Genomic DNA, 9,412 nt, shown 5'->3' with positions numbered 1-9,412 from the left:
TTTATAATAGCCAGAAGCTGGAAAGAACCCAGATGTCCCTCAATAGAGGAATGGATACAGAAACTGTGGTATATTTACACAATGGAGTACTACTCAGCTATTAAAAACAATGAATTTATGAAATTTTTGGGCAAATGGATGTATCTGGAGGATATCATCCTTAGTGAGGTAACCCAATCACCAAAGAAGTCACTAGATATGCACTCACTGATAAGCGGATTTTAGCCCAGAAACTTATAATATCCAAGATACATTTTGCAAACACAGGCAAACCAAGAAGGATTACCAACATGTGAATACTTCCTTCCTCCTTAGAATAAGGAACAAAATACCCATGAAAGGATATAGATACAGAGACTAAATTTAGAGCTAAGATGAAATGATGGACTATTCAGAGACTACCCCATATGGGGATCCATCACATTATCAGTCACCAAACTCAGACACTATTGCATATACCAGCAAGATTTTGCTGAATGGACCCTGATATAGTGAGCTCTCATGAGGCTATGCCAGTGCCTAGCAAACACAGAAGTGGATGCTCACAGTCAGCTATTGATTGGAACACAGGGCCCACATGGAGGAGCTAGAGAAAGTACCCAAGGAACCAAAGGGGTATACAACCCTGTAGGTGGAACAACAATATGAATTAACCAGTACTCCCTGAGCTTGTGTCTCTTGCTGCATATGTAGCAGAAGATGGCCTAATCGGCCATCTTTGGGAAGAGAGGCCCCTTGGTCTTGTAAACTTTATATGTCCCAGCACAGGGGGAGGCCAGGGCCAAGTAGTAGGAGTGGGTGGGTAGGGGAGCAGGGGCAGGGGGCTGGTAAAGGGAATTTTTGGGATACCATTTGAAATGTAAATAAAGAAAATAATAATAATAATAATAATAATGATAATAATAATAATAAAAATAAAAAAATCTCTTATATCTAAAACAAAAACCAAAAAACAAAAAAAGAAATGTAAACGGGTACTTCAGTTTCAGAGGAGACTTTATTTACCTTAGGTTCTAGATTGTTTGCTGGGATTTCTGATTTAGTCATATTAACCTTTGTATCCTGGTGGTTTCATTATAGTGAAATCTCCTATTTAAAAAAAAAAAAAGAATTGATAGGTCTTTGATTTTCTTTAGTTACCTTTTTTTTTCTAGATAGAAAAGTAAGTATTAATTTGGAGTTTAACTAAGTAATTGTTTATAACTTATTTCCCTAATATATTATACATGTATTTGGAAGTACTTTATATGAAGTTTTTTTCAGATGGCTTGATCCAAACTGATAACATCCCACTGTTATTAAATGCCCTCTTAACTTGGAATTTTATGGCATGACAAATTTGAACCCAGTTCTTGCTTTGAATTATTTTAGTAATCTGGTGTAAAGTAAACACTAGCATTCTCTTCATCTTTTGATATATCTCTGTCCTACCGTTTTGTGTAATGTTCTCCTTAAATATTTTACCTTTGAAATATAAACTTTTAACATTGAATTATGGCTAAATAGAAGAGGATAAACCGGGGGGGGGAGAACTTCAAATAACTTGATTCCAAGAGAATGTATATATATATATATATATATATATATATATATATATATATATATATATATATTTGAGAGTGAGGTATCAATATTTTATTTTTCTTTTACCCTCTGGGTTTTTCTTGTATCTTTGAAATCTTTTTACTAGAATTGGTGTCCCCGTGAAGATATTTCTGTGTATTTATTCTCGAGTAGCATTAAAAACACTTTAGAACTCTTTGTAAACTTAATAAGATAGTTTACAATTTTAGCAAACTTGGAAGTTATATAGTTGTTAGCAAAATGCAAGATAGGCAAAAATCTGTGTTTATTAACTACAGAATGAATGAAAAGAGAAAAATAATTGAATATTTTCAGTGCCCACAATGTACTATCAGGTGTCTGGAATTTCATTTTCAATCCATGCCACATTTTATATAGATTTGATTTGAAGTAAAAGAATCAGTTTCAATAAAATATCAAATAGCTGCTTTCATATCTTATATTTCATTAGAGTAAATATTGGTGTAAGATGTATAGGATCCATGACTTAATGTACTATTTTTCAATATTGGGATTCATATATTAAGTAAAATTGTTTTTCATTGGAGAATTTTGTTAGCAATTTGCTTCTACCTTGTGAAAAATAAAAGCCTTTTACCACCAAACAGGAAACAGACTAGAGACTCCTACTGATGATGAGATTCATGCATTCCTTTGGGCAGAAATTAAATAAGCCTCAGACCAGATTTGGTGAGTGGCCACAGCAAACCTTATGGTTCAGCAAATGTGGTTGTAAGATGTGATTTAACTGAAAAATATTCACCACTAAGCAATTTGAGGACTCTAAGGATTTGGCTTAAAAACCTGGATTTTAAATACAAAAGTAGTGGGGTTCTCATCATACTGGTTTGGGGATACAGAGATATTCAGTTGTCTCAAATAAACCATTATGTGAATGAAGAGTTTTTCAAATTATAAGATTTTTACTAATCTGGAATTCATAGGTTGAGAAAAGTTTTAGTACATGCAATGAGTGTGCTTTCATTTTGTTTTTCTGACTTTTTCTAAGGTGGTATTTGGAGTGAAATCCAGAGCCATTTGTCTACTAGACAAGTACTGTACCACTGTGCTACAGTTTCAGCTAAACATATAAAATCTGTCAGGTTGTCACATTACAATCTAACATTTCCATTAAATGGAGGTGCATTGCTGACAGAGTAAAATGACTAACATTTGCAAAGAAAATATCAGAAGCTGGATGGAAGAACTATGTCTTCATTGTGAGCTGCTTCCTGAGATTGGAGTTAACTAGCTGCATGAAGCACCTCAGTCTCTTGAGTGGTGTAAGTTTCAGATTTACAGTCTTGTGGAATACTCTCAATATTGATTACTGGTTCTTTTCACTAGGACACTTTCAATGCCTAATCACAGTATTCATTTTTAAATGTTTCTATTTATATTTAGTGTAATTGAATACTAAAGTATGAAACCCACTTTACTCATATAGATGATGAATGAAGAACAGGAAGAATGGAAATCTTATTTCCATTGTCTAACAGTTGTCTCTGTTGCTTCATTAAACTCTATGCTCCGCAAGGGACATTATCATCAGCATTGGTAAAGTTGTTTGCACATAGTATATGAAATCAATAAGTATTTTAGTTTGATTGATTTTATCTGGGGCTATCAGCTAGTATTCGTGGTGTTTCTTCTATTATGGGTTGCCATTTACAATTGTTTTTCAGTTAGGTCATACAGCAGGGGAACAAAAGAATTGAGAGTAGAACCCATGGCTTTTTCTTACAAATTCATACGCCTACTTTTATCAGTTGATTGAAGGAATATCCATAAGAAATAAATAGGCTCAAAATCTTTTCTTCAGAAAATAAAAGTTTCTGTTTCTGTCTATTTCTTTCCCTCTCCTTATATTTCACCTAGATATTTAACATAGGAAATCCTTCCCTTGGTCACAGAAAGCCAAGAATTTTGAGATCCATTGTCTGTGTTTGTGTTTTTTTTTTCCAATTGTGAAGGAACAGAAAAGGCCTCTCAATCCTCATTCAGTGTTTTCCCAATCATGTTCCTGGTTGAAACACAGACACTGAATTTGGAACCTGGAGCCCATTTCCTGTCTAAAATGGGCTTCATTCCTTCAATACAAACACTTGTTTTTTATTGAAAAGTTGTTTATAAAGTTGAACTGCTGGAATAGATTTCTTTTAATGAACAAGAGTGATGGAATATTTAGCTGGAAGAAATTCACAGAGAGTTGCATGCAACTAACAAATAGTTTTAAGATGAAAAGAAAAATCAGTTTGAATGCAGGCTCTGATTCCAAACTGGAAGAACTCACAGGTAATATCTTTGAATGAAATAATCGAAAAACAAAACAAGTTTGACAATCTCTTTCAACTGCATTGCTTCCTTGTCATCCCAAGAGTTATTCAGTCAGTATTAAGGAATAGCAGCAGAGTGCTATAAGTGCTCAAGATTCAAAGACATCTACATTCCTCATCTAAAAGATAATTATTACATTGTATTTTCATAAAGTAGCAAATAATTATTATTCATCTTATTTAAATTTTATTAATAATTATGCCAATTAATGAAAGTTACTCTGACATTTCCATACATGCATAGACTGACTGTGCTAATCTGCCCCTTCTTAACCATAAAGCCTTTTTTCCAGCAGCCTTCCCATTCCCTAATAGTTCCTCTTAATTTCTTTCTGTATCCTTACCATTCCATTTCAAATGTTCAGTACTCCATTTTTTATGTTACATGATTGATACTGGTTTCCATACATGAAAGACAACATGGGTTATTACTCTTCCTGTGTGTCATGTGTCTCATTCAACATAATATTGTTATCCAGATCCATCCATGCTATTATAAATTATAAGACTTCCTTTAGCCCTAAGGCTTATTAAAATCTCATTCCATTTGTATATCACATTTTATTTAATTTTATTGATATTTATTTATTTAACGTAGATACCTGAATACACGTCTGTGTACCATATTCTTGCAGTATCTCAGCATACACAAAAATTCATTCTCATTATTTCGCATATCTGTATTCGTTTTTCCTTTACAACATCTTCTTGGAGTCTTATTCAAAATCAGTTGGCTGGATGAGAATGAATTAATTTCCAGACTCTCTGTTTTGTTCTATTTGTATGAGTGTCTGCTGCCATATTTATAGCATGATCTTTCAGTTTCTATAATAATTTCAGGATCTCTTTGGCTTCTGGCTTCTGTGACCCTTCTGCAGTTTATTCTCAGTTTTAAGAAAGTCATTGTAATTTTAGGATAACATTGAATCTAGAGAATGTTTTGCGGACTATGTTTTTTTTAACAATATTGATACTTCTAATACATGAACATTGATTGTATTTCTACTTTTCTGTACCTTACAACATATCTCACCCAGCTTTCTGGCTTTTACTACAGAAGGCTTTTACTTTCTTGGTAATTTTTTCCTAAACATTTTTAGATATTTAGTAACTGTCCTTCAGATTGGTTTTATTTCTTGATTAGAGTTTCCACTCCCTCTACTATTTCCAGATCCTTCTGCCCGTTTTGTGCAAGTGTCATTAAGGATTATGGTTCCTGGTTATTGCATTTATAAAGCTATAGTAGTGGGTCATCAGTACTCTTAGCTCCAGATACATGATACATCTTACTGTAGAGACTGTTGTCCTGAGGCTGGAGATGTAGAGTTACCTTTCTTAGAATGCACCAGTAAAGACAAATACTGCCAAATCACTGGTTTTAAATAGAAATGTCTTCTTTGTCCCCCAGAATCTCAGCCTGGGATTTCTGCCCCTTCCTTACCAAGGTCTCCTTTTGGTTATCATACTTGATTTTTGTGTGATCATAAAATTTGATTTTTTTCTGGGTGAGTACCAAAAAGTGATACAGTTGTACTGCATGATGATTTCATATTTAGATATATAAGAAACTGCTAAAATATTTTAAAAATGCCCCACTCTTTTGGATTCTCAATAACAAGAATTAAGATTTCCAGGTGTTTTGCATTCTGGCCAATATTTAATATCCAGTTTTGTGGCAGATCCTTTCTTTGGGATTTAGATATTTTATATAATATTATGGTATTATTATTCCTTTAATAAAATTAAGTTATATTTTATTTCTTTTATCTGTGTGTGTGTTGGGGGGTGTATGTGTGTGTATGTGTGTGTGAGCAAGTGTGCACACTTGCATGCATCCATAGCATAAATGTAGAGATCAGAGAAAAATTGGGGGGAATTAGCTCTTTCTTTTTTTCACTGTGGATGTCCCAGGGACTGAACTCAGATTGTCAGGCTTAGTGGCAAGTACCTTTACACACTCAACCATCCCAGTGCCAATCCTCCATTCAAGTTTTAATTATGCAAACTATTCTGGATTAGTTTTAGTCTTATGGTTTTTTTTCTAGAAAATAATTCAATTTGATATTATTTTTATTTCAAACACATGCGCAGAAATAGAAAAGGCATAATGCATTAGTGAGAACTGAAAAGTTTAAATCATTATCAGTGTTAATTGATTTCTTTCATTAATCATCTCCATCTGTTATTGTTTGTTTTTGCTGTAATCCTTTAAAGCATATCTTGGTCCAGTAGTATAGCTCAGTAGTAAAGCACTTGTCCAGTATGTGCCAGACCTTGGGTTCAACCCCTAGCACCACAGCATATACATAAATACCCTACATTTTTAATTCACTGGTAAATATTTAAGTATGAATCTACAAAAGGACTTTAAAACTAAAGAAAATTTAATCACATATACAAAAATAATAATACTTTATCAGTGTCCTCTGATACTCTGTGATCCAATATCTTCAATTACAACAAAAGCATCTTTTAAAATATTGCTTTGTTTAAATTTAATTTGCTCATGACATGAAGTGGAAGCTAAAATTCTAAGGTTCTGCTTTTCTCAAATAATTGTGGTTACACTCAATTTTCAGAAAGGGATTGAAGTTAATTCAAATTTTATTCAAGCTATAGTTTATCACGAATTATATTTTTATTACACAGCAGCATTTGAGAATTATAAGGCTGATATTAAGAATACTGAGTTGGCATATCATCTAACCCACAAGTCAAAATATGTAAAAGATGTCTATTATGATTGGACAGTGTAGCCAATTGTTTCTATTGGCATCAAATGCATAGCTTGGCACTACCAGCCTAGGGTAGCAGAGAGAGGACAAATTCAGAGGTAGAAAAATAGAAGAATTCTTTTTGGATTACTAGACAGATGGACTTGCTTCTTCGACTTGGCATTCTTCCTAACATATATCCTTCATAGTAGCTCCGCAATGTAACTATGAAATGTATAAAACATGTTATTGTGTGTTGTGCTTGTCTCTCTGTGAATTATACTAGGGGCTCCAGCCAAATTAAGTTTGAAGTTTATTTTACATAAAGGATTTTTTTTTCTAACAGCAATTTTATTTTCATTTCACTGTACTTAGGAGGAAGACATGATTTTATTTTAAAGAGACTCACATCTTTATATAATAGTTAATTCATAGTTAAGTCACATGGCATGATGAAATTAATTTTCAGGTTTGAAGATCAGCAGGTTGGTGTTTTCTAATTTTTCAAATTGAAGGTTCAGTGTGAATTTCTGCTTGAACAAGACTTTTCTTGAGTCTAAAACTTAGTCATGTGTTACATGGATCCCTCTAGCTTCTGGGCCAATTTTCAACATTGGCACAAATGCATTTGCTTGCTCTATTACCACTGAGTGCAGATAACAAGGCTCAAGCAAATGTGGACTGCACAAAAAGAATATAATCACTGTTGAAAATCAACTTCAGAGAAGGTCAACATGGCATAATCTGCTGTCCAAATGATCTGTAATTTGCCTCTCCAGATAGTAATCTTAGCCCTGGCGTAGTTTAAAAGGTAGTAGCTGCCAAAAACTGTTAACCATTAAACAAAGATTTGCTTTTCTTTTATGTGGCAGCAACAAAGGTGCACTTCTGAGTCTAAAAATTACATTGGTTTTCAACGCAATCCTCTTTACAAGCCTTGTTTTGGTTTCCAGGGAGATCTTTTTTAAAGTGTTTAGATAGGGGGTCTTTTGGTGTATGCTGTTGTTGTTGCCTTGGTATTGTTTCTTCATTGAATAACTTGTGCCAAAGTATATGAGTTTTATCCCTAGAGGAAAATTTGATATAAAGAAAACTTGGAAAATCCACAGTCCTAAAAGGAAAATGCATTAAACTGGAATGTAGTTCATCTGTTGGCAGGGTACTTATGAACAGTGCATCATCATGGAGAATAGCCCTTTTCTGAAGACACTCTTAATGTTTCCACCAAAAGTATGCCAATCTCCTATTGAGCCATGGTACAACTTAGCAATGTGCTTATTTGCTTTTTAGAGTAGCTAAAAGGAATAGAATATTAGCATTTCAAGCTCCTTTTCAATTTTATAAAGATGTTTACTGCAGTTGCTTCAAGTTTCATAGAGTTCTGTACTTTTTCTTTTCAGGCAATTTCAGAAAATGCAGCATGTTAAGTACCATGGAACTCAAGATACATATTCACTCAGCATCTCACGGATTCAATTAGGCACAATTCAAAGCGGAAGGTCCAAGATTCTACCTAGATATCTGTTCTCAAGACAGGTTTCTCCCAAGGCAGTGGGTCTTTTCATAATTACATTTTGTCTTTGCCAACTTCTCCTTTTAGGATTCAGAATGTCTTTTTCAAACTTCATTGGTAAAAGGACAATGCCAGGTTTTTCATTAGAGTAATTCACCTATGTACCAAAGCCAATGAGATATCATGTTACTTGTCAAATTCTTTTGAGTAAACCATGTTTGCAAAAATACTGCTTTCTTCTAAGTATTAGTGTATTTTCCTGACAGATGAAAGAGGAAAAAGATACATATAGTAATTCTTTCCCTTCTTTATTTTCCTTTTCTATTCTCCTTTGCTGCTATTATCCTTCAATTTCTTTCATTTTATTTTTTAATTAAAAATTTTATTACTTTATTTATTCACTTTATGTCCCAATAGTAGCCTATTTACTCCTGTCTGCAAACATAGTAGAGTACCATTAATAGTGTCAAGAATTCGTGCTTGCCCATGAGATGGGTCTCAAGTAGGGCTGGTTATTGGTTGGCCATTCCCTCTGTTTCTGCTCTACCTTTGTCCCACACATCTTGTAGGCAGAATACATTTTGGGTTGAAAGTTTTATGGGTTGTTTACTGTCCTTATTCTTCCACAAAGAGTCCTACCTGACTACTGGAAATAACTACTTCAAGATCCATATCTGCTACTGCTAGGAATCTCAGCTAGAGTCACCCCCATAGCTACCTTGGGGCCTTTACCCTCTCCCCATCCCAGGTCTTTGACACATCCTAGAGGTGCCCCCTCACCAATTTCCGCCCTGCTCTCCCTGCACCCGAGTCCTCCCCACCCTACTCTCCTCCCTTTCCCTCTCCTATCCAGTTCCCTCCCTCTTTCTACCTCTGATATCTACTTTATTTCCCCTTTTGAGTAAGATTCAACCATCCTATTGGACCCTTCTTGTTATTTGGCTTCTTTGAGTCTGGGGATTGTAGCTTGGCTATCCTGTACTTTATGGCTAGTATCCACTTATTAGTGAGTACATATCATGCATGTCATTTTGGGTCTGGGTTACCTCACTCAAGATAATATTTTCTAATTCTATTCATTTGCCTGCATGGTTTCTGTTGTTGTTTTTGTCTTTTGCTCTTTTGCTTTTGTTTGTTGCTGTTGTTGTTGTTGTTGTTGCTGTTTTGGTTTGCTTTTTTGTTGTTTTTTGTTTGTTTTTGCCACCGTCATCCACTCTTGGTGATTTTTTTAAAAAAATTACTTTTATTGTTTTTACAGTCAAGTC

The sequence above is a fragment of the Mus pahari genome, chromosome X (genome assembly GCF_900095145.1).
Source record: "Mus pahari chromosome X, PAHARI_EIJ_v1.1, whole genome shotgun sequence".
NCBI classification, from domain to species: Eukaryota; Metazoa; Chordata; class Mammalia; order Rodentia; family Muridae; genus Mus; species Mus pahari.
This window is presented reverse-complemented; position numbering follows the sequence as displayed.